At 41.7% G+C, this 26,552-nt stretch overlaps 1 pseudogene; it reads left to right on the top strand.

Moving 5' to 3' along the window:
- LOC115662021 (lipase-like) overlaps window positions 1-18,080 on the top strand; it is a 29,323-nt pseudogene extending 11,243 nt beyond the window's left edge.
- Window positions 18,081-26,552: the final 8,472 nt, after the last annotated feature.

Below are 26,552 nucleotides of genomic sequence, written 5' to 3'. Positions count from 1 at the left end.
GAATGTGTTGACTTGAATGTCGGAATCGTGAGCTTGTGATTTGGAATTGAGATGATTGTAAGTGCATAATTGTGGCTATTGTTAGTGGGTCAATGATTGGCCTATCGTGGCGTTTGTGAGTGGAGTTGATAGCTGAATGTGACCGACTTGAAGGTCGGATTGATGGAATATTGTGGTGAGCATGCCTTGAGTTTGATTGGTACGATTTGTGAGAATTGCGAATTGTGTTGTGGTGCATGTGCATGAGAAAAGCCCGGATTGATCGGAGGGCGACTCACGTGGGGTGTTGACCGGGTCGTGTGAAAGTAAGAAAGGTCGTGGGGTGTTGACCGGGACAGAGCCGGATTGATCGGAGGGCGGCACGTGGGGTGTTGACCGGGTCGTGTGAAAGTAAGAAAGGTCCTGGGGTGTTGACCCGGGACAGAGCCCGGATTGATCGGAGGGCTGACCTGTGGGGTGTTGACCCGGGTCATTTGAAAGCTTGTTTTTGAAAGGTCCTGTGGGGTGTTGACCCGGGACGAGCCGGATTGATCGGAGGGCTGACCTGTGGGGTGTTGACCCGGGTCGTGTGAAAGTTGGATGGATGCGCATGTGAAATGTGTTTGGGTTGAATTGGATGAACGTACGTGTGTATGGCGCTCGAATGATTTTGATGTGTTCATTGACTATTATTGCATTATTATGATTTGACTGATGTGCAGTGTGGGCATGGGGTTGGATGGCGAGGTAAGTCCATTTATGTGAATTATATATATGTAATCGGGTAGATTGCATGTACGACTTGTCTGGGTACGCATTGGCCTATGTGGGGTATAGGGGTTGCTTATTGAGACTCGTTCTCACGGTTATTATATAACCATTTTCAGATCTGCGACCGTGATTGATTGGAGACGACACCAGGGTATCTCGGGGATGGAGGACGGGTCAAGTTACCCCATATTTTATGTGCCCCTCTTTTGTATAGCGAAGTAGGATACCCCATCATTATTCCCTTTTGATGTTGTATATTTGGAATTATTGTTTTGTGCTATCCCTTGTCATATTTTATTGTCTGGGTTGTTTTAAATTCGCTTCCGCTTGCCTTTATCGTTGGGTGTTTCGTTTGGGTCGGCGACGCGTCCTGGGACGTCGCGTTCAATGATTGACCATTGAGGGGTGTCGCGAGCCCGTTGGGGTTCGGGGCGTGACAGTGTGCGATTGCCATATCTTCATCCACAGTGATTTGGGGGTCTGATGAGAGGTCGATGCCTTTTCTGAAGCTTGGTTGGTTGTTTCTCTCTGCTTCTTTATATGCACTGTGAAACTTTCTGATTTTGTAGGTGCCCACACCATTCTATCTTCCATTTCTGACTCCCTAGGGCAGTAGCTAAGATTTCACTGCTGGTATCTGGATCAAAAAGTTCTTGTACCAGTAGCTCATTCCAGCATGCCTCTTCCTTTATAATTAGAGCCGACACCATTGTAGGTCCGTTTCTGTTCGAGGGTCCACCAATCAATCCTCGTTTAAACCATATGTCTTCTCTGATGTAAATCTTTTCCCTATTATCAACTACCCATTTGATCGATGGTTGTATGGCATCTCTTCCAATAACGAGGCTTTGCCATCCCCAAGAAGGTCTGCTTCCTTTCCTAGGACGCCAAAAATTCTCTTTTGAGAAATATATTCCTTTTAGAAAACGACTCCAAAAAGACGAAGGATCTTGTGAAATCCTCCACGCTTGTTTTCCCAATATAGCCTTGTTGAAAGTCAATAGATCTCCAAACCCAAGGCCTCCGACATCCTTTCTATACTTCAAGGTTTCTCACCTTTTCCAATGCAAATCATTTTGCTTTTCGTTGTTTTTCCACCAGAACGCAGCTATCTTTTTCTCAATAGCTTGGCAAATGGAGACTGAAATTTGGAAAATCGACATCGCATACTGAGGTAATGCTTGTACTACTGATTTAATGAGGACTTCCTTTCCCGCTTTCGATATCAAATTTTCCTTCCAACCTTCAAGCTTCTTGTTTACTCTCACGGTAATCCAAGCGAACATCTGTTTTTTCGATTCCCCCCAATAAGATGGAATGCCTAAAATATTTGCCCATTATTTCTATCTCCGGGACCCTCAGTTGGTCCGCCATATTTCTTCTCAAATTCTATGGGCACTCCTTACCGAAAAAGATTCCCAACTTGTTTAAATTGACTGCTTGGCCAGAAGCAAAACAGTATTGATTCAAAACTGAAGCAATATTTTGGCATTCAGTTCTTGTCCCATCTAGAAAGAATATCGAGTCATCCGCGAATAACAAGTGGGATAAAGTGGGGCAATAACTGTTAAAATGAATTCCTTTGATGTTTCCATCCCCCATGCTTTTTTCATCAACAAAGACAACACATTGGCAACCAATATAAATAGATAGGGGGATAACGGATCACCTTGTTGGATACCCTTCAAAGGTTGAAAGTAGGGCAAGGGCTCTCTATTAAATTTAACACTGAAAGTCATCGTGGAAACACATTGCATTATCCAATTTACGCATTTTGTGCAAAAACCAAATTTCAGCAAGCAAGCTTCCATGAAATCCCACTCTAGTCGATTGTACGCTTTTTTCATATCTAGTTTCAGCACCACCTGGAACTTTCTCTTCCTCTTTCTCACCCTTAGCTGATGAAGCACCTCTTGGACAATTAGGATATTGTCTTGGATATGTCGTCCACTAATAAAGGCACTTTGCTCTTCACATATCAAATATGGAAGCCAAGGCTTTAGTCTGCTAGCCAAGACTTTTGAGATGATTTAATAAATGAAATTGCACAAACTTATAGGGCGATACTGTTCCAATCTCTCTGGGTTAGGTACTTTGGGAATAAGGGAGATATGAGTCTTGTTTAAATCTGGATTTAACATTCCAGACTTAAAGAAATTCTGCACCTCCTTGAATACATTCTGCTGAACCTCTTCCCAAAAGTGTTAATAGAATTGCCCATTTAGTCCATCTGGCCCTAGTGCCGTAGTGGATCCCAACTGGAAAACTGCTGCCTTTACTTCCTCTAGTGCTTTAGTGTCACCTCAATTGTTAGACATCAGTTTATTTCTTCTCCAACCAAGCTGTGACAATTTTCTAACACTAGTTGAAAGCTGTGGAGGCCCTCCGAAGTATAAAGGTTCCGAAAGAAATTCCCTATTGATTGCTTTAATTGGTCAACATCTTGTGTCCATTCCTCATTTTCAGATCTTAGCATTGTAATTATGTTCCTCAGCCGTCTTTGTATGGTGGTGGCATGAAAATACTTTGTATTTTTGTCTCCCCACTTTAACCAATTTATTCTCGATCTTAATCCCTAGTACATTTCTTCCTACCTCCATAATTTTTCTATTTCTTCCTTCAGCGATTGGACTCTTTCTCGGTCCTGCCCTCCACTCGGATGGTTTGTAAGTTTCTGGATTTCCTTCTTCAGGCTCTTGATTCTTTTATGAGCATTTGTGAACTTGCTTTTACTCCAAACTTCTAGTTCACCAGAAACTCTTTTAAGCTTTATCAACAAGTTTTGATTTGTATCTTCTGCCTTCAGCCAAGCATCCCTTACTATTTCCCCATATTCAGCCTCTTCAAGCCAAAAAGCTTCAAACTTAAATTCCTTTCTCCTTTTTGCGTGTCCTAGGGAGAGAGAAATTAATAATGGGCTATGGTCGGAACCAATAGCCGAAAATGCATAAACCTCTACTTCCGTAAAAGCGACTCTCCACTCCATAGAACATACCGCTCGGTCTAGTCGTTTCTTCACATATGCATCCCCCTCCCTATTGTTAGCCCATGTATATGCACACCCTTTGCTCTCTAGGTCCATGAGACAGCAAGAATCTAAGAAATCCCGGAAAGCCTTCATTTGGTAATTCTCCATCAAACGCATTCCAACTTTTTCCCAAAGGTAAAGAATTTCATTAAAATCCCTAACACAAACTCATGGAAGGTTGTTTGAGTGACTTATCTGGTACAATTCCCCCCAAAGGTGAAGTCTCGCTTGAAAATCGTTTGGTTCGTAAAGAAAGGTGATACGCATTCTCCGCCTACTTTCTATTTGCTCCCTAATCACATTCACAAAGTGTGAAGAGTGTGACTCCATTGTAACCGAGATTCTATCATCCTAGAAGAGTGCCAACCCCCCTGCGATCCCTACTGGATTCACCACAAATAAGTTCTGATACTGCAAACATTGTTTTAAACAAAATACCACTCCTTCTTGATTTTTTATTTCCATCAAGAACAGCAAACTGGGCCTCCCCTCAGCCACTAGGGCTTGGATGGCTTGAATTGTCAAGGGTGTGCCCAATCTCTAATAATTCTAACACAGGAAATTCATGTGTAACCCGATGGCTTACACGGGCTAGCCACCACAGCCCATCATTCATTCTCTGATGCCAATTGGATAGGGGGCATCAAGTAATTGGGTTTCATCAAGTACCGACATGTTAGGTTGCTGAGTATCATAGGGGTTGTACCTCCTTGCTTTCTTACCAACTGGAATTTTCTTTTCACAAAGCTTTTTCTTCTGAGAAACTAGGACCAGGGTCTTAATTACCTCTGTTTGTGCAGGATCCGTGACATAAGGTGGGATTGCTTCAGTCATTTGACTATCCTGCACCTCAAATTAGTAATCTACAGTAAGTATCTCCTTTCCCATCACCACATTGTTGCTATTTGGTTGCCTCTGTGGGCCGGAGGTCCTTGGTTCATATAGCACCATCTGTCCCGGGTTTGGTGGAGTTTCTGGGACAACTTCTTCTTCACTGTTAGCCTTTTCCTTACTCCCATAAAAAATCTTCCAGAAAGGGCTATTTTCTTGATCCTCAGTCTTTAGCCACGAGCCAAACATACATCCATTCTCTATAGTGAAATTTTCTTCGTTATACGGCACCTCCTCAGAATAGGTAGTATAGTGACCTATCTTTCCGCAAGAGTAACAATAGTGTGGTAGCCTCTCATACTTAAAGTCAAACTTTCTTCCCTCCGTTGCTGATAATAAAGCCCTACTGTAGAGGAGACGATAGGTTCAGTTTCACTCTCACTTTTCCTATTTTGATAGAGGCATTTTCTTTTGTTTCGATTTTAACAGCCGAGACCACTCCAATATCGCTTGCAATCCGGCGAACTGCATCTTCCGTGGTCCATTCACATAGCAGCCCATGAATATGAACCCAGAAATCACACAAACTAAAGTCATAGCATTGGGGGGCAATATTCGGCTCCCATGGTTTTAAGACAAGCAGATGGTTTGCAAAGGACCGAGGACCTGAGTCCAGTACCTTGTTCTTGGTAGTCTCAATATCAAAAGTCAAACAGAATATACCAGGTTGTAGCTGGATGATTTCCACACTATCTAACCTCCATGCTTTCCTCATTGTATTTTGAAATGCCTGGAAGTTAATCTTTGGGTTTGTATGTAGCTGTCCGAGGAGAAAGCATTTACATTCCTTCAGTTTATCCATGGAGGCCATATTCTCCATTGGCTTGATGATGTTTGCTGATCACATTCTCCCTAATTGTTTGCAGAGGAACGCCAATCTTTGCTATGAGTTTTTAGCTTCATCCATGGCAGCCAAGCTAAAAGGATTCAAACTTAAAGATCCGACAAAACCAAATAGGAAGGGAGGATTTGGGGAGGATTTGGGGTAGGGATGGAAAGGGGTTAGAGTTTTTAGTGCATTGGGTTGAAAAGGGTTAGGGTTTTAGGGTCAGTTAGGGTTTTGAGCTAGCCCAAAAGGTAGAGAGGGGCTCTTCCGAGAAGAGAAGCCTTAATGAATGCAAACACAAGGCACATGGGTATGTAGTCTATATGAACGGAAAAAGGGTGAATCATTTCCACCAAGACATGAAAGTTACTTTCTTGTAATTTTAGATGGAGTCAAGAGGAGATTACATACTTCACTAATTTTGTTCTGTGAATATTTTTATCACCTCTCTTTATCATTTGAGCTTTTCAGTTAGTGATTACTTCTAGTTATGTCTACAGCATACAGAATTGGGTTGAAGGTCTACTGGAAACGGCTTGACATAAACTACCTTGGCATGCTTGGTGCTAGGGTGAGTTGTAGAGATGATAAGCCTCATGCAACTTGTGGATACTTCTTATTTGGATTGAGTTACAGTCTAATTCTATTGATGGATTTTATTATGCTGTGCTTAGGTTCATGATGGATTTTATTATGCTTATCACAATATGATAATTCGACCTGGTATTTTGGATGCTGTTGTAAGAGCCAAGGATTCATATGGAGACATCAACGTCATGGTGACAGGCCATTCTATGGGAGGGGCTATGGCAACCTTTTGTGGACTTGATCTTGTGGTAAGATAAATTATAAAATTGCTATGGTTCAGATATTGGTTCTTCTCTATTGTGTTCTTCCATTTATTCAGTTTTGGTCTGTTAGGAGTTACCTGGAATTCCCTGCCAACTCTGCCTTGAAGAATCTAGACTCTGGATATCTTGAACTTTCTATGGCTTCATATTTATATTTACAATTGGTTAGCATCTTGTTTATTTCTTTTTTGGTAAATCAACCCGTAGACAAAACACAAGCAGAATGGGTTGCAAACAACCCTTTACTAGAACCACCTAGGGTCTACGTATTTAGTTGTATGAATTGTCTTACATGTTAAGCCATGAAGCTTCAAGTTGGCTGAAAACCTAAATATAGTGGATAAATGTGACATTCTGAAATCCGACCCACTTGGGATTTATGAAATGAGTAGTTTATGGACGTGCTTGTAGTTAGATCTCGCCCGGAATTAATCACTTCGGGAATACTAACCATTATGGAAAGGCTAATTAGGGATTTAAAATCGTGCGACCAAAGAACTCGATCATGAACCGACTTTCAACCATGAAAATTGTCAAGGAGACATTTTGAGCCACTGTAGGCCGATCCAAGGATAGTTAGGGATCAGTTCGCCACTGTCACATTAGTGGATCGCGGGTGATTCTGCTGGACCACAAAATGAATTGATGAATGACCCTAAACCTATACCAAATGTGACGCCCCTACCTCGGGGTCATTCATGCGACATCCCGTTCATTATTAAATTTCGTTACACACAGGCGAAAGCATATCACGGGACAATCACAATCAATATACACAGCGGAAATAAGACAAACAGCATCATGAGCAAACCTTATGTTTACAATGCATACAAACATGTTTTAACAAGCCCTTCGGGCCATGACAAACAACACATATTTCATAACGGGCTATGAATAGCAAATCTTGACTTGGGTTATCCTATACCCACTATGGCTTCTCGCTCCTCGCTTCTTCACCTCCACCCCGGTCCCGTCCACTTGGCCATCTCACATCCCACCCGTGGCTTTATCCCGGAGCCGGCCCGCCCACATCGCTAAGGTACCGTTGAACCTACGTACGGATGAGGCACCAAGTCCGTTAGGCCCTCATCGTATCGTCACAAGCATCGTGATTCGGCGATAGGCACGGTCTTCTCTGACATCTATCACGGTGAGCACTTCGGCTCGCTGCTCCACGGGATTGCCAACGCGGGCTGGGGGAGATGCCATCCTACGGACCTGAAAAAGGGGAAACAACGGAGGATGAGTCGGGGAGACTCAGCAAGTGAAAACACTAATATCAAGCGAGGACGAGACAATCGTCGCTCACACAAGTCAATTCTTATCGTACCGGCATCAATGGCATTTCAAATAGCAAAGTCATGCTACGAAATCAACCAAACAAACATCAAACGTGAGTATCACACGTGAACATCATTAGATGAGAAACAACGAACAACCATGAAACCAAGAAACGGGCCAACCAACCCATGTTACAACGTATCGCAACTTCCTTTCCCGATATTAGGTGTTGACACCTAAATTTTAGCGACCATTTAGTCGTAATTTGTATAGAAAATTAGGGATTAAATTTTTAACCCCTTAACAAAAATATTTAGGTTGCATAACATATAGTTTAAATTCATTTTAAATTAATTGCATTTTGCATCGGACCGGTGGTGACGAACGAGCTTAAATTTCATCAAATGGGACTCGGCTCGCTTGGAATGCAAGGGCCGGGAATTACAAGTCAAACGGGCTCGGTTGTTTTAATTTGAGCTTAATTCAGCCCATTATCCTTAATTAATTCAGCCCATTTAAATTAAATTAAAATCTAAGCCCAAGCCTAAGCCCATTAGGACTAGAGAGCCCATCTAATTGACCTAGATTAGTGTTATATATACATCATTAGGTCAGGATTTTAAGGGGACTCTCACAATTTTCAAAGACAGAATTCTCTGAGAGTACGAGGCGACACAATGTCATACACGGCCACAAGAAAGTGAGAAAGAAAAATCAGAGAGAGAGAGATTGTTTCTGTTCTTTTCGGCCTGAGGCTCAACTCACGTCAAGGTGGAAAGCAAAAGCTCTCCACGTTCTGCACTCACAGAGAAGCCAAAAGAGAAAACACCAAAAAGGGGAGAAGGAGAAGAGTCTTCCGGATCTTTTCTGCAGGTCACGGGAACACACCCAAATCAGAAAGTTCAGCATTTCCGTGGGTCCTTGTCGCTTGCACAAGACCACTCCTTGACCGTCGTTAAGCTATTTCGACGAATTCCTAGTTCCCGGTCAACACACGAGCGACGCAACGGTGGCGGTCCAGCAAACTTTAAGCCCAATTCGGTACACTCTTGATATTCTTGCAGATTTCTCAGTGAGTCTTCGACACAATTTGTCCCTGCTCGTGACCAACACCACCGCTGGTCGTTACTGCTTCGAAGATTTTGCTACCTAACCGACGTTGACGCGCTGCCGCCACCGCCTGAATCACCGTCATCATATTTCAGAGATAGCGAGACTCTTACGGAGTTCCATCTAGCCCGACGGATTCGTCGACGCCCAGTTCGACTAGAATCTCTCTACCATCGTGAACATCACGTCAGCTTTTGCGGCTACCGCTTGCAAGCCTAAAGTCCAAGCCGCGTCTCTCGTTGCCCCGAAGTCCACAGTCAGAAAGAGTTACCAAGATTTCAGTGAAATAATTCTAAGTGGTGGATTTGTCTTCTTTTGGGTGTTGTCCAGAAGTGATGATAACGTGTGGCCTTTTGTGAGTTTATTTCATTCAAGCTTCCTGGCAGGGAGAACGCGAAGAGTTGTCTGTAGTGAAGTGCATATTTTAGAAAAGAAAATAGCCAACGCTGCCTTGTCGAGAAACCAGCCCCACAACATGAGCAGAATCGCCACCGAGAGCAACACCAGCTGGTCCTTCCGCGACTAAGTGGCTATCACTAAGCATCAGCGACGGTGCTTGCTCATCACGACCCTTGATCCGCCCGTCGCCCGCCCGTCTACCGCCGGTCGTCCGATCCGCAATCCTGATTCGCCGGTGATTCAAATTTGGAAAGTAATCAACAAATCAGGTAAAAATCTCTATCCGATATATGTTCAAAATATTTGGATTCCTAGTTTGAATATTTTGAATATTCCGTGAATATTGCGTAGATTGCTAGATATCTTAGGATGATGTGTGCTATATCCGCAATATTCGAAAATACCCAAAATTAGGAATCATTCCTAATTTGGCAACATATCTGGACGACTATCCGACCTTATCCCTAAGGTACGATACGCGGCGATACGGTAAATCGTTATCTTATCCATAATCACTTGGATACGATAATAGATTTTATTTGCTTTCCAAATTTAAACAATCAACTTTCTGTCGATATCTATAACCCTATAGATATGACCGTTAGTTTGATTTATTTGCCTTATCTGAATTTGAAGAATCTTGCGGATTGCGTAGATTGTTTGAATGTGATTGTTATCTTCGTTTGATTGTTTTCCTTTTAAATAAAGAGAATCCAAAAATTTGTTAGTTAGATTTGAATTAGAGTTTTTGCATGTCTAGGAATCCTAAATATATCTAGAAGATAGAGTAGTTATTTAATTTAAATTAGGACTTGAGATGATCTATTTCCTAGTTTAAATTAAGTAATATTCTAATCTTAATAGATTATTCCGGTTATTCATTATTTCGAATTTTAACAAAAATCCTAAAAAGAAATCATGCTAGGGTAGATTAAGTCATCATAGTTTGCATGTTAATTTAGGCATTTTTATTATTCCGAATTTAAATTGAGAAAATACCAAAAATAATCATTCATCCTGTCATTAGAAATAGGTCACGTCGTCGCACGACATATAGTTTGCATGCTAGGTTGCATTAATCGCATGTCATTTTCGCATGTCATTGCATATAGGCTAGATTTCATTTAAATAAGTGAAAATCCAAAAAAAGAAATTGAGTGAATTGCTTGTCAATTGGAAATCATATTAGGGTGTCAATGTGATTTTCTAGCTAACAATGCAGATGCTTACGTTGCTTCCAGGTAAGTAATTCTTCCAAACTTGCAATTTATTTAATGCTTTCTGGGTGTTAAATTGGTGATTTGCGCACTCGCATGAACACCTCACATGTTAGTAACTAAGTTGAAATGGATCCAAACTGCCTGCCAAAACATTTTTGAAAAGAAAAGGCACCGAAAGGGCGTTAGACCAGATCTAGCGTAATCAAGTCCCCAGGCTTAGAATCTCTGGTTCGTAGGAATAAAACATATCTCCCTATGTTTTATTTAGGTTTCTAATCAACCTACCATAAATTGATTAGTGGCGACTCCAAGCATGGAAACTTTTGCATGTTAAAAACTTAAACCCTAAGTTGCGAATTGGTAGGGCTTGGGAGGGCCCGAGTTAGGCTTAGCCTTAATAATCCATTAGCCTGAGAGAAATTTTAGGTCGTGACATTAGGGAATTCACTTACTCAACGACAAACAAAACTAGAGAACGGGGTTCGAGACGGGCGAGCTCGGGAAATTTCGGGCTTTCTCCTTGCTTCCTTCTTGCTTGGCCGACCAAGACGAGGCTCTTGGATGGGAACGAGTAGGAACACGGGCCGGTTCGGGGTTGGTTTTGGGCGTGAGCTTCTCGGCCAAAGTGAGAAAAACAAGAAACTAAGGAAGAAGAAGATGATGGTGAGGTTGCCGTGAGAGAGGAGAAGGGGGTGGGGGATTTCACGTGAGGCTTCTTGCTTCTTTATCTCCAAATAGGCTTGGAGAAGAAGCCAAGCATTAATGTCCATTAATGCACAATAGTCAAAAGTCATGATGAATAGCAATTAAGGCATTAAATAGGATCTTATCCCTTAGCTTCTCTCTCTCTCTCTCTTTCTCTCTTGGCCGAATGGCCTCTCTCTCTCTCTCTCCCTCACGGCTATTCTCTCTCTCTCTCTCTCCTTTTTGGCCGAATGGCCTTTCTTTTTATTTATAGAGAGACAAACTTGGGGCCAAAGTTTAGGGTGAAGTCATGGCATATGTCATGTGAAGCATGAGGTCATTGCTTACCTCACATGGCTATTAAGAACATAAGCCAAAAGCCATTATGAAGGTGATAAGCTTGGACCAATAAATGTGACTTCCACAAGAAGATTAACCCTTGACTTGGTTAATTTCGTTTTCATATCTTCCCCATTCATTTGACCTCCAATTAAAGCATAAAATATCTCATTTGAAATCTTAGAACGTTTATTTTAAATCACCAGAAGACACCAAGTCCAAATTCCAACGTTCTCGTATAGAAAATGCTGAATCTTTGAAATCCGACAAAACCGGACAGCTTTGCACTGTTCAAGAAATTGGACTTGAAATCATAGTAAATGGACTCCGAAAATTCTCAAATTTGACTATGTCATAAAAAAGTCCTTAACAAACATTTTTCATGAAGAACACGAAATCTGAATCTCTTTTTAAACACCATTTTTAGTAGCTCAAAGATAGACTAAAAACAGTTCGCTGAAGCAGCATTCTTGTTTCTCAAAGTATGCTCTGTCCAGAATCCAAATCATCTCGGAAAATTCCCAAATTTATACACGTTATAGAAAAGGAAGTTCTAAACAACTTTCGTGAAGGAAACTTTTCCAAAATTGACCCAGAAAAGCTTGTAGAAAATAAATACGGTGTAAACATCACCGAAATACCCATTTTGGGCAATTTTAAACGGTCCGAAAATCAGGCCATCGTACCACTCATATCAACTCCAAAAATTCCGAAATTAAAGTATGTAAAACGTCATGATATTTGGAACAACTTTCAAGAAGGAAGTGTTCGAAAATTCCGATCACAAAAGTCTCCCCAAAAATAACAAAACGAAGGGGTACAAAGGATCCGAAACTGGGTTTTCCAAAACAAGAGTAAAAATTAGTTCCAATTGGAAAACCACCAAACTTAAACCATAGCCATTTTCCCAGGGACTGAAATTGAGGATACTACAATTTGCCTGCGGCTTCCCAGGCCCAAAAATCGGGATGTGACACCAAACGATTGTGCCCGTCGGATCTAACGATCGATCCTCGCGATTAAGTGACAATCAAGGTCGTCACAACCCGAGTGAACTTGTACGTGGCATGATTCAGTATCGGCCACGGGTCAATAATGCGAATTTCCCCAAAAGCCATCCGTTAGTTTGAGATTTGCTCAAGTTGCGTTATGTAAAATTTAGTCATTAAATTAGAGATCGAATTGGACATTGGAAATTTAGAAAGTCACAACAGAACATTTGGATGATGTGGTCATTTGCCCGGGTATCCTCGGATTTGCCCGAATCCTTCAGAAAAATTTAATTTTGGCGAGAAATGGAAAATGACCATTTTACCCCTGGAAATTTGTTAAGGCCAATGTAATTTGGGAAGGACATTTTGGTAATTTCGCCCTAGCCTTAGAATTAGAGATTTTTGGACAATTTTGCCCTTGGAATTTTTGAGAAATTCCCAAATTGCCCTTGGATATTTTGGAAAAGATTCAATCCGGACCGTCGATCTCAAGATAAGATCGAATCTAGGCCGTCGATTGGAATTGTGAGAGAAGGGCATGATGGTCAATTGGCCCTCAATAATTGACCTTAGATTATTTAAGTCCCAAATTCCTCTATCTCTCGTCACTCTCTCCGTCTCTTGTTCCACCTCACCGAGCACCATCAGCCCCCTTGCGATTCTGTTTAGCCGTGGACAGCTAGCAGACCGCCAGCCACCGCCGTCCGTCGAAGCCGCATGCCGTCGCCGCTTGCCACCGCCGGACCGCCGGCCTGCCGCCCCTTCTCGCTCTAGCCGAGCTAGTCTAGAGTTTGGGTAAGTCGCCCCCTAAACCCTATTTAGGATGTCGGGTATTGATAGACGCGATTAGGGGTGGAATCGGATTTAATTATACGCGGTTTTGGATAAATTAGGGGTTGTTTTGGAATTAATTTAGTGGATCGGTTTGAGGATTGATATTGGCTGAATTGAGGTTGAAATAATGAGGTTTCGGGACTGATTTGAAGCAGAGTAAAGTGCTGGACATTGTGGATTGAATCGACGAGCATTTGGCTCGGTTTAAGGGCATATGGCGTCGGTTTGACTTGTTATGAAGTGGCTGGAATGTGATGTTCGTTATGGCTTGAAATGAGTGTGAAATGCTGAAATTGTACTCATTATGTGGCTGTGATTGTGGGCCATGAGTGGCCATTGTATGTTTGTTGTATCGTGATTTGATTGATTGAAATGTGCTTCGTTATGTGCACGCTTGGGCCGAATTGAAATTGACTGTCAATTGGCCGTGTTGGGTGTTTATTGAGCTTGAGAAATGCGTGGTTTGATGCATGCATGGGCCAAGTGTGATTGGCCAATATGTTGGCATGTGGGTGTTGAGTATGTGAATAAGTGAGAGATCGTGTGTGGTGCGGTACGTGTGGTTATGGAAATCCCTGAGGCGGTATCATTACGCGGGGAATTGATCCGTCCTGAGGCGATACGACTACGCGGGACGATGCCCGGTATTACCGGAGGACGGCCAACCTGAGGCGGTACCATTACGCCGGTTATGTCGTAGGTGGTGGGTGTTGAGCCTGAGGCGGTACCATTACGCGAGCCTTGGAGTGTTGTTATGAGTTGGTCGCAATGAACCTGAGGCGGTACTGCTACGCGGGTCACTGGCGAGTTGAGTATGAGATGGTCGTAGTGAACTTGAGGTGGTACCATTACGCGGGTCACTGACGAGTGGTGTGAAAAGAATGTGATGAGGCAGGAACGAATGCGTGAAATGTAATTAGAACGTGCATGTGATTGGAAATGGTGTTGTTGTGACTAACGTGCAGGTTGCATGCTGGAAAGGCCCAGGTAAGTATGAATTGTGTGCCTGCTATGTGATGGCTGAGTGTGATTGTGATTGTGATTATGACTGTGGTTGTCTGGAGGTACGTGATAGCTTAGGTGGGGTTTAGGGTGTATGCTTACTGAGATATATTCTCATGGTTGTTTCAACAAAAAATATTAGAACCCCGGCCCGAGCAATGAATCTCCCATCGCCGCCACCTGAACGTTTTGATGTACCGATGCACATCGACCACGACGTTATAGAGTACCCTATAGATGATCATATGACCTGGATCAAGCATACCAAGGTAGTCTGGGTAGATGTAGGATTACCCCTTTGGCAGGCCCATACCTATACTGCTTGGTTCTTTCGAGACGGGGTAGATGAGTTTGGCCCTGTTCGCGGATTTGATGTCCCCTTTGACGGAGTTGGAGATTGGGACCCGGCAGCCATACCCCCTCCCGACGGCGAGATGACGAGCCTAGAGACTAGTCTGGCGCAGTCTGGACTCCAGCAAGCGCCTGCAGCACCTGAGCCTTCGGGGGCCGAGCATGAACTAGAGCCGGAAGAATCCCAGGCGGGGTACGATCCGATGGACGTGGACCTCGAGGTAATACCCGAAGAAGAACCAGAAGATGAAGACCCTGAAGACAGACATGAAGAGGCACCAGAAGAAGAGCCTGAAGAAGAGCCCGAAGAGGAACCGAAGGGCGTACCCAAGTATGAGCAATGGCTCGACCCCGAGTTTGTGCCAGAGGACGATTCTGAGGAGGAGCCAGTCGAGGAGGAGCGGGTCGAAGTTCCAGCGGAGTCGGGTGATATAAACAACCCGATTGAGATCGAGGCCGAGCCGAAGTCCTCAGAGGAGCAGACGGTTCAGGGGGATTCGGATTTAGATGATGAAGAATCCGCCTCGGAGTGGACGCCAAGCAAAGGGCGTAGGAGCTAGTGTAGGGGTTGGGAATAGGCTTCTTAAGGTGTTCCATTTTTTTGTGATAGGGTACCCATGCTATCGATCCTTTTTTATGTCGGTGGTTAATAGTGTAGAAGTTCGGTGTGCTTGTGTATACGGTGGTTTGTAAATTGTGAATATTATATAAGTTTGGATGAGCAGTGAATATATTTGTTTCCCCCTGTTTACCCCAGTTATTATTATCCGGGTATTTATTGTGGTTTTCGCTAATGGATGTAAATCTCTGATAAGTTGAATTGGGTCGGCAATACCCTGGGACATCGCATTATTCGACCAGTGACATGTGTTGCGTGCTCGAAGGGGTTCGGGGCGTGACAATAAAGACTTCCAACTAATCATTACGAAGTTTACTTGCTGGAAATTTTATGGGATTATTGATATGTTTATGGTCTGGATATATAACTTTTGCAAGCACTTGAAGCTCATAATCTGTGTCGTGTAATCTTGAAGTGCTAATGCATTTTAAACTAGAATTATATTGATCCTAAATATGTGTTCTGTGCGCTGTTTCTGTTTGTCTCTCTCTAACCAAAAGAAGCAGCTCCTTTTCAGTCGGACTGCGGGCCAGATATGTTGTAGGTTGGAGCCAATTCTAAAATGTCTAACTTATGAATTTTGTCTCAGCTTTATTAGACAGAGTGGTCCAGAGTTTTCTAGGCACTTGTTGCGGAATTGGTACCAGAAATGTTACCCACCCCAAAGTCATGTCCCATTAATTCGCTTCTCCATGACAAGTTGTGATTTTTAGGGTCAAACTTTGTCCTGGACTCAGATTATACAGACATTCATGTGGCCTATGATATGATCATAGGTTGCATGAACTTTAGACTAAACCTTTTCTCGAATTATTAATAGCAACTGTGACATCTTGTCCGAACACTTGGATGATTTAAAATGTCATTTTTGTTTGCTGGTTTCTTGCTAAAAATTGTTCTGAGCCGATTGTGACATCATGCCCGCGGGTCATGGTACTTTCCATGCTTCGTGGCCCTTTTTAACATTTAGTTTCTCCTTTGCTATTAATGACCGTAAGTCTTGGGGTTCGAGGGGCAATTTCACCATGAACCTGGAATTTTTTGTTTATGTCATTAGCAGGACATGACTCACCCCACCAACATCCAAGTGCTTCTTGTGGAAGCATTTAAATGCGCCTTGGTTGTAAATTCACCCCCAATCCCACTATTCCATATTGTAAACAACCTTTCTTGGGGGTGAGAGTGGGGTGGGTTTTATTGTGGCTGTGGGGTTTGGTTTTGGGAAAATTATGGATGGGATCTAGACAGAGTAACGCTAGACCCCCAACCCTCATGGAGAGAAAGGGCTGTTCTATTATTCACCTTCATATGTGAAATGCAATTTTTGGTTATTGATGCATAGTAGGTTTTCCCCTTGTGAAAGTATTAACATTCAAGTTATTTGGCTATCAAATTATGTGTGCTGAAGCTGTTTTTTCCAGACCGGCACTCGCTTGGTTTACTTATATAACTAAGGACACTTTATTTCCAGGTGAATCATGAAGCACATATTGTCTAGGTTTTGACATTTGGGCAACCTCGTATTGGCAATGCAATGTTTGTTTCTTACTACAGCATGCCAAATACTATACATATTACTAATGACATATATTGTGCCTCATTTGCTTCCGTACTATTCTTGGTTCCCACAAAAGAGACACCATCACTTCCCTAAGGTGGTATGACTCTGATCTTGGCGGAATATCAGATAAATTATGGGGAATTGTCGCTACTGTACTTGACATTTGCTTTGCATTTATTTCAACCTATCTAACTGGAGAAGTCTTATTTTTTCCAACAATGTTCATACTCTCATTTTTTTCAACGTATAAATTTTAAATGTTTTGTTTGTTTTATCTTCTTAACAAAGCAGCGCAGTTCGTAGTACTCATTACCTTTTTAACAATATTTAAGGAACTCTTCTCATTTCTATAAAGCTATCATGAGTTTCTCGTAACAATTCCAAATTTAAGACGCGTAATAATGTGTATTACTCTCTCTCTCTCTCTCTCTCTCTCTCTATATGATGGCTGATGACCTAGTCAGCTCTGTGCAATTATAAGGTATTAATCATTTAAATTATGTATGTCTACTAATGCCTATAATATTGGCAGCTAGCTCAATGACAGTCACGGATAAACATATTGATGTGAGATAATGTGAAAATAATTTGATTCCACCTGCTTGTCTGGTGATAATCTTACTCTTTTTTATGTGAGTGTTCACATGTAATTGGAATCCTTCTTTTTTTGTAGGTATGGCTGTATAATATAGGATTTGGTAGTCTGGTTTATTAGGTCGAGAAAGTTTGTGATGGCTCTGGAGAAGATCCAATTTGCAGCAGGTAAGGAGGTAGTTTCAGTCGTAGCTACCTGTTCCAAGCAATTATTTTGTGGATTTATCAGGCTAGGTGCAATAAGTCATGTGACAGATTAGCTTGTTCTAGAGAATACCAGTCCTTTATTATCGGAAATATTTACGGATGACTTATTAGAGTGTATTTCTGCAGATCGGTAACTAGTAATAGCCTCGCTGACCATTTACTCTACTATGGTGCAGAATTAATGGCGGAGACATGGGGATCGTGCAAAATCGTCATGGAGCCCTGATTGAAGGAATATGGAAGCGAAGACAAAGGAAACCTTATGCTTTCCAGGAATCCTTCTTCTTTTGCATTGAGGCTACATTAAGACTCCGATGCCAAGAGTAACTTAACGTAAAATGCTCCTAAGTCAGCACCTAATTTCGTGAAGATCATTAGGTAGCTCTAGATGAAGTTTGTTCACGTAATGCATTCCATCAATCTGTTTCCCTGTCCATCACAAGATGCATAGGATCTCTATTGAAATTCACTTGGAATGTAAATAGCATGAAGTTGAATGTATCATCGTTGTAAATACAACTCTGTGATACCTATTGAATGAATGTGCTTGCAAGTTGACCTGTCAATCTCATCTTGGGCCTGTGGCATTTTTAATTTTTACTAGACATGATAAAACCTAATAAGGATGTGTGGATGCTGAGCTGAGCTATCCATAGCCGAATCACGCCGCTTTTTTCTTTCCTTTTTTTTTTTCTTTTTTTAGGGGTTGAACTCGTGTTGAACTTCACAAAATTGGCAGAAGTTTGTGAATTCTAGAACTGTTAGACTTGCATGGTTTGGAGATTAATCGGTTATATAAGGTGAAACAAAGACTATCTAGGGAGAACACTTTTCAGTCAGTGACCTTACCTTCTACCACTGGCTTATTGGCACATAAAAGATTTCTCGGTGCAACCAAGTACTTCGACTGTTCCCCGGCAGAAAATTATGCAGAATAACAGATAAATCAAGCCATCTTGGAAAAAAATGATGATCTTATTTGAAGTTTGCGTCATTTCAATTGGCAACCCCTGCTGAATTTCAACTTTTAGGAGGTAAGCAATTTATATCATCTTGGTTTAGACATGTAAGAATGATCTGATCGGCCTTTGGAACAAAAGCTGTAAGCTTTTACCTTCTATTTCTGATATGCCGGAATTAACATTAGCAGAAACCGGAAAACTGAAATGCCTTCATCATTTCAAAGCATAAATTGCCAATTGTGACCATTCAAAGCACACTGTGCAAGAGACCAGTTAAGTCCTTGACACTATGTGATAAGCTGGAGTTTGTACATTACAGTAAAAACCAAAGTACAGCACCAAAACATTGGGAAAGATACACTGTCGTCAAATCTACAAGTTACTTGCGCTAGCCCCAGCTTACCTTTATAGTAAGAACTCGTAAGTTTTTCTTACTTATTACCAAGAGAAAGACCTCAGACCGTCATATAGGTCTCTTTTGTCGGTTAGCGATTCTCCTTACCAATGTTGAAACCTAAAGCTCCATACCTAAAAAGTGAATGAAAGAGCTTTTATCACGGATTAAAACCTACACGTTTGACTATATCCTTCATTGTTTAAGGTATAACAAAGTTTAGTTTTACAAGGCATGGTTATAAGGTTCAAATTTAAAGTACAAACCAGCAAATTCCGAGGATCTTACGTAAATGACCAATGTGTAAATTGACAAAAGTAATGCATTTGAATAAGGTAACACTATAATGCACTTGAATGGAGTAACACTAGCATCAATTTGACTTATCTTTTACGGGTAACTCATTTGGCCAACCAAAAGTGTCATGAAGTAATATATCTAAACTAAATCAAAATCATGAAATAGATCAAAAGAAACCATGGTCCTATTTCGTGAGCAATTTACAGCCATCCAACTTAAAGGTAGAAAACGATTGCAAAAACAGCCAATAATAACTATATAAGGTACAAGAACATCATATAGTCAACTTGCCAAAGTGTGATTGTAATTTATGTATAAAAGATAACGATTCCCAGAAAGACAACAATGGATATATGCTGAGATGACATCAGGCAATAAGGCATTTGTTTTAGTTTCAAATCTTCCTTGACAACAGACTTGGTTGTGGATGCAGGACCTTTTAAGTACAACATGCACTTCTTATTGGAAAATGAGCTCCTCCGCTAAGCATGTCTTCTAAATTTTTCGAGAAATGACTGAATCTTCTAAGCAATGCCAGATATTGCATCATTTGAATCTCTTCAAGTTGAAACGATCAGAGGCCTCACACATGTTATCCCTCTCTGCGAAGTATTTCAACCTGATCAACTCACATTAAGGATGGCAGGGCCTTCGATCAACAATTCTTCCAGAGATTCTGGTAGTTTGCGATAAGCAAAATCCATATTACCACAATAATATAGTGCAACTGACCATAACTTCTTCAAATGAGTCAGATCTGGAAAACTCTCCCATAGTTCAAGATCAAAGAGCTCCAGAATTTGTAGATTCTCCAAGCAATTCTAGTCTTTTGAGTTGAGAAAGGTTACCACCGTCTGTTGATAATGTGGTTACAACAGTAGACGACAAGCTCAAGACTCCAGTTTATTTAATCTCACAACTCAACATGGCATTGGATCTTCTGTCAACAGATTAAGCATCTGGTCGAATGGCCAGATACAAATCATTTGGAATTTCCAGTTGCAAGCTTTCATCGTGTGCTGCATCTATTTCTTCAAGCTTTTACAGCATCCATAAGGCACTAGGTATCTTTCCAATGGAACTATTAGTCATCCTCACTACTTTCCGACTCCTCATGTTTCACATTGAATCAGGTAGCTCTTTAATGCAAGTGTGGGAGATATCCAACTCAATTAGCGATTGTTGATTGCCAGTTAAGTCCGGAAGCCTCTCTATACATCTACATTTTTTTTCAAAGACAATTATCCAGGGCTTGTAAGAGCTCCAATTGACGGGGGAACTTGCGCAATTATGGTGCTTCTGAGAGAGTCTCAGTAGCCATGTCAAGTGACCAGCGGAAAATTTTTTTTTTGGTAAGTAAAACAAAAAAAAACCAGCAGAAAAAATTTATATTCAACGATGAGCAAAAAGCACTAAGAATTTCAAGATCCTTTAGCGCTTGATATTCAGTATTGAAGAATTTAGTAATGCCGAATATAATGGATGTTACGTATGCGTGCATTTAATCGATTCTTCTGGTCAACACCTCCACGAGAACTCTTTTACTAAATAGCCTATCTTTAATTGTCTTGATCCCTTCATCAACATTACTTATTTTTCTCAATTTCCTTTGAGGATATTGGAGATGAGTTATTCTGCAAGAACTGAATGCCCTTGAACTCTGAAGTTTCACGGATGTTAGAAAAAAGCAACAGCGCTCAAAACCATGTGCAAGCTGATTGTAGATAAGTTTGGCCAGAGTCATCTCTCCCACACGGCCCATTCCATGAATTCCAACAATTCTTGTTTCTTCGAGTGCCTAAGACTACCTTGAACACCATTTTCACATCGAGAGGTCCATGAACTGGTTTTGGCAGGAGCAACTAAGACTACCTCGAGCACCACTCTAAACACTCACAATTTTTCTCCCAGTCCAGACAAGCCCTTCGAGTGTTTCCTCGTAAAAGAATATCTGGATACTAATAAGCAAGTTCTATTGCATAACAATGAAGAGAACATGCATTTAGATGAAATGTAATTATCATTTTTGTGGGCACACAATAATGGGAAAAAAACACCAATCAGGTAATAATGGAGATCACACAACGGTCAATTTACATGATTTCAGACCCCAAGTGAGACTTATTACATGTCCTATGCACCGATAATACTGAAATTTAGCCTCGACTATAAGATGATTTATGATACCTTGGAGAAGCTAAATAGTTCTCTCTTGTCACAGATGGAAACTTTGCTGCCCCAACTATTGATGCCACTACCCAAATGAAATCCATTTTCCTTCATTTTATAACTTCTCCATAACATTTGCAAATCCAACTAAAAAAGCACACCTTTCCTGGAAAATAAATTGAACATTTGCATATAAATAAAGAGTCCGTCTTCTCCACAATTGAAACAATGAGTTGATTATGCTGTAAATATTCCAGGATGAGAACCACAGTGCTATGACCTTTCAACACACATTCCATCTAATTCTTTACAGTATAGCAAAGTTATCTCCAATGCGAAGCAATGGGTATCAAATTTGAAATATGTGAAGCAGCAAATCGATGAAGATCTCTAATGAATTGTCATAAACTAGCTGGGTAACATAAAAGCAAGGAGAAACCATCCAAAGAGAATATAGCTAAAAAAGCCAAACCAAACTAGGAAAAGAAAAATATATATATGTACACAATTAAGAACCCTAGGAGGTACCATAATTTCAATACCTTCTTCAGATTTCCAAGCACTCACAAAAAGTAATTAAAAAGTGGACGTAAAACTTCACTTTGAATGTCATCTTCATTTTCCTTTATTTGGTCTTCATTTGTACAGCTGCCTAATTAGCCATAGCTCCCTGCGCAAAAAAATTTCTTTAAGTTTATGTAAAATTAATTAATCTTAGCAACATTTCGAACTAGCACAAAACCAATCATTTGAGATGTCTCCCTTGGCACTTCTTATCGATCTTAAAACCTAAAAGAATTCTCTAGTACAACTTGAGGTGAATGGAAGGGCTTCTATGACAGATAATCACCTAGGCATAACTGTCACGCCCCGAACCCCTTCGAGCGCGCGACACACTTCTCTGGTCGAATGATGCGACATCCCAGGGTATCGCCGACCCAAATTAAACTTATCAGAGATTTATATCAACAGCGGAAACCACCAATACCCGGACGATAATAACTGGGGAAATCAGGGAGAATGCACAAATTCATTTCTCATTCAAACTTATATAATATCCACAATTTACAAAATCACATATATACAAGCACACCGCATCGCCACACTACATACCACCGATATCAAAAAGGATCGATAACCTGGGTACCCTATCACCTAGTACGCTTCAAAAGCCTATTCCACAACCCCTACACTTGCCTCTACGCCATCTACTTGGCGTCCACTCCAAGTCTGATTCTTCGTCCTCTGAATCTGAATTCTCCTGATTCTCCTGCTCGTTTGTAGGTACTCTACCACGTTAATGTCGGTGTACAACGGTATTGCAAAATGCTGCGGCGGCGACAGAAGGTTCATTGATCAGACCGGGGTTCTGAAATGTTTGGTTGAAACAACCATGAGATTACATCTCAATAAGTACACCCCTAAACCCCACTTAGGCTATCACATACCTCCAGACAACACATACCTGACACAAACAACCACTCATACTAACAATCACACGCGAACCTACCTGGAATTCTTCATACATCTCCCTGCACGCCAAATAATAATACAGCCAACATGCCACAATGATGCCTCATTCATGTCGCAAAACCAAAGCATGTAATATGAATTCACATGCATCAATGCATCACAATCACGCGTGCCTCGATTATAAGGAAAAACCCACTTGGGCATGTCCCATACCATGCCTAGCAGTTTTTACCCCATAATCGAGCACTACATCACACGATACAACCACACTCGCACACTAACTCACGCCATGCGTCAGCTTTCGCAATCCTCACACGTCAAATCGAGTCCAACTCATTCCCAACTTTTCCACCACTACCACGCCCGCGTAAAACGCATCAGGCCAACGGTCTTCTAACCTCGTCAGGCATCGTCACCCCGTCGGGCCGGGCATCGTCACCTCGTCAGGGACGGCATCGTCCCGCGTAAACGAACACGCCTCAGGACGGAATCCTACACTCAACTTTCGTTCTACCGTGCCCGCGTAAAACGCATCAGGCCAACGGTCTTCTGACCTCGTCAGGCATCGTCACCCCGTCGGGCCGGGCATCGTCACCTCGTCAAGGACGGCATCGTCCCGCGTAAACGAACACGCCTCAGAACAGACTCACCCCGCGTAAACGAACACGCCTCAGGGTATCACTTTTCCAACCAATCCTACATTCTCGTACCTTCGTTCCACACATTCCACACGTACCACACGGCCACATATACACATGGCCACACACAATCGCACAATTCACATACACTGCACAAATACACATTCTCGCCACATGAACACCACACGATCACCCATGCTTAGCACGCGAACTCAATGCGCAATCACACCATCACGCCTCATGGCCACACCCTCTCGGCACACAATCACGCCACATTCAGTCCAAGACACAATCCAGAACCAACCAACAATCACAAACCATACAATCGCATAAACGAACTCCAAAAATTCTAAATTTTGGATATGTCATAAAAAACATCTTGATAAAAATTTCTTATGAAGAACACAAAATCTGGTTCAATCTGCAACCATGCCTTTTTGTCCCTCGAAATCAGACCAAAATCAATTCGCTCTAACAGACTGTTTTGTCCTCAAAATACATTTATTTCAACACCCAAATCACCTTAAAAAGATTTGAAATTTTTATATGTCATAGAAAAGATAGTTACCAACAACTTTTGTGAAGGAATTTTATTGAAAATAGATCTGGAAAATTTTATAAAAATTCGGTAAGACAAGAAGGTCGGGATGAACAGTGCTCCGGGCAGTTTTAATACGGTCTGAAAATGGGCTTTCGTACGACCCAAATGGCCTTCAAAAATTCCAAATTTAAAATATGTTATACTTCAAGATGTTGGGAGCAACTTTTATGAAGAAAAATTATTCAAATTCGGCCTACAAAATTCTCCACAAAAATAGTAAACCGGATGGGTACAGTAGTCACGAATCCGAGAATCACACCAAACCTCACGGATTCAAACCCGAATTGATTTCTACCGAATTTCAACCGCCAAAACTCATTCCCAGACGTCTAATCCAATATGCAACAGCCACTAACAGCCATGATCAGCCACCAACAACCACGATCAGCACCCTAAAACTATACTAAACCGCGTCTAATTAAACCCGATTCCACTCCTAATTCATCCGTCGATACCCGAAGTCCTAAATAGAGTTTAGGGTGTGACTTACCCGAACTCTAGACTAACTCGGCTAGAGCGGGAAGGGGGAACGGCTAGCCGGCGGCTCACGGCGGCGGCGATCAGCGGCTACGGCGGTGGACGAACGGCTACCTTAAGCGGACGACGGATGAACGATGATCGGCGTGGCAAACTAGCCACTCTCACGGCCAAGGAAAGGAGGAGGGGGAACCGGCCAAGAGGAGAGGAAGAGAGGGGGAGACGTGAGAAATGGAGGGAGAGAGAGAAAAAGTTGACTAAATTGATCAACATTTCCAAAAATGCCCAAAATGCCCTTGAATGCTTGGCCCACATTAATCCCTATCCAATAATTGAGGGGCACTTTGGTCTTTTCCCCAACTGAATTATTGGGCTGATATTATCCACAATTTAATCCCCAAATAATTTTCCAAAAATTCGGAATCCCCAAATTGAGGCCTAGGGGCATTTTCGTAATTTTCCAGCCCCGGGTTGAAATTTCATTTTTCGACCGTACCGACCCCAAATATGAGTGGCCAACATAATATGACGTTGGATTCTCAAAAATAGCCTCTTAAGCCCTCGAAAATCGACCTCGAAGTCCGGGCCCAATTACGCGATCAAAACTTGCTCAATTTCAATTTTCCGTGTCTCTTACTAACGAGCGGCTATTTAGGGGTTACGCATATCGACTTAGGTTATCCGAGTCATCACGGCCTCGATTATCGGGAGAACGAGAGGAATTACCGCTAGTTCCTAAGGTTACGATCGTTTGGTTCAAGTTCAGGATCGGTTGGCCACGCGTACTTTCGGTCGTACAGAATCACCTACTATCCGATTGTACGTCGTTGGCCTTGGCCAAACCACATCCGTCACCTTCCTACGATCGGCCCACATTGGCCCAAAGTATTTCCTCATCGTTTTCTCGAAATATGTGCCCAATTTACGATCGGGTCCCTGGTCCACGTACCGTTTTCCTAATTAGCCTTTCCCATTGGTCAGTATTCCGCGAGGGGCCAGCTCCGGGTAAGACGTACTAAAATCAAATGAGAAATAATATCCACTTCGTCGGATCCCGGAAATGGGTCGAAATTCAGGATGTTACAATAACCATTTCTAAAAAATGTAAGCAATAATGGAGATCGCACAAGAGTTTCATTTGCATGATTTCTAACCCTAAGTAAGACTTATCATACGTCCTCGGAACTGATATTACTGAATTTAGCCTTAACCATTAGATGGTTTATGATAACTTGGAGATGGAATTTTGCTGCACCAACTACTGATGCCGCTACCCAAGTGAAATTCCTCCTCCTTCATTGTATAACTTCGCCATAAAATTTGCAAATCCCACTAAGAAGCACACCTTTCCTGGAAAATTAACTGAGCATAAGCATATTAATATAGAGTGTCTGTCTTCACAATTGATACAATAAGTTGATTATGCTGTAAAGTTCCTAATGAGAACCATAGTTATGTGACCTTCGGGCACACATTCCATCTAATTGTTTACAGTACAAGGAAGTTATCTCCAATGCGGAGCGAGGTTATCAACTTCAAAATATGTGAAGCAGCAAATCGACAAGGATCTCTAATAATTTGTAATTATCAGATAAAAATGATGCAATTGACATGCATACCTCTGGCTGGGAAACAAAAAAGCAAGAAGAAACCATCCAAAGAAAACGTAGTGGAAAATGCCAAACCAAAACTAGGAAAAGAATGCAAATACTTGTACATACGTAACCACCCTCCAGTTGTTCGGAGGTATCCTAATTTCAAAACCTTCAGTAGATTTTCGGACATGAACTTGCAACAAGGTCATTAAAAAGTGCATGCAAAACTTCTCTGTTCATATCTGTGAAAGAATTTGATTGCAAAATAAAGGTAAACATCGGTTGTCAGATGAATTGACTTACCTCAATTCGTTTAAAGTTTGAACACAAGGGAACAATTGTGGTCGTGGATCAAGAAGCTTTCAAGTGGAAAGTGCACTTATTCATTGTCTTCTCCCTCATAT

The sequence above is a fragment of the Syzygium oleosum genome, unplaced genomic scaffold, assembly GCF_021117445.2.
Source record: "Syzygium oleosum isolate NSW1041296 unplaced genomic scaffold, Sole_v2.1 Sole_v2.01, whole genome shotgun sequence".
NCBI classification, from domain to species: Eukaryota; Viridiplantae; Streptophyta; class Magnoliopsida; order Myrtales; family Myrtaceae; genus Syzygium; species Syzygium oleosum.
This window is presented reverse-complemented; position numbering and strand designations above follow the sequence as displayed.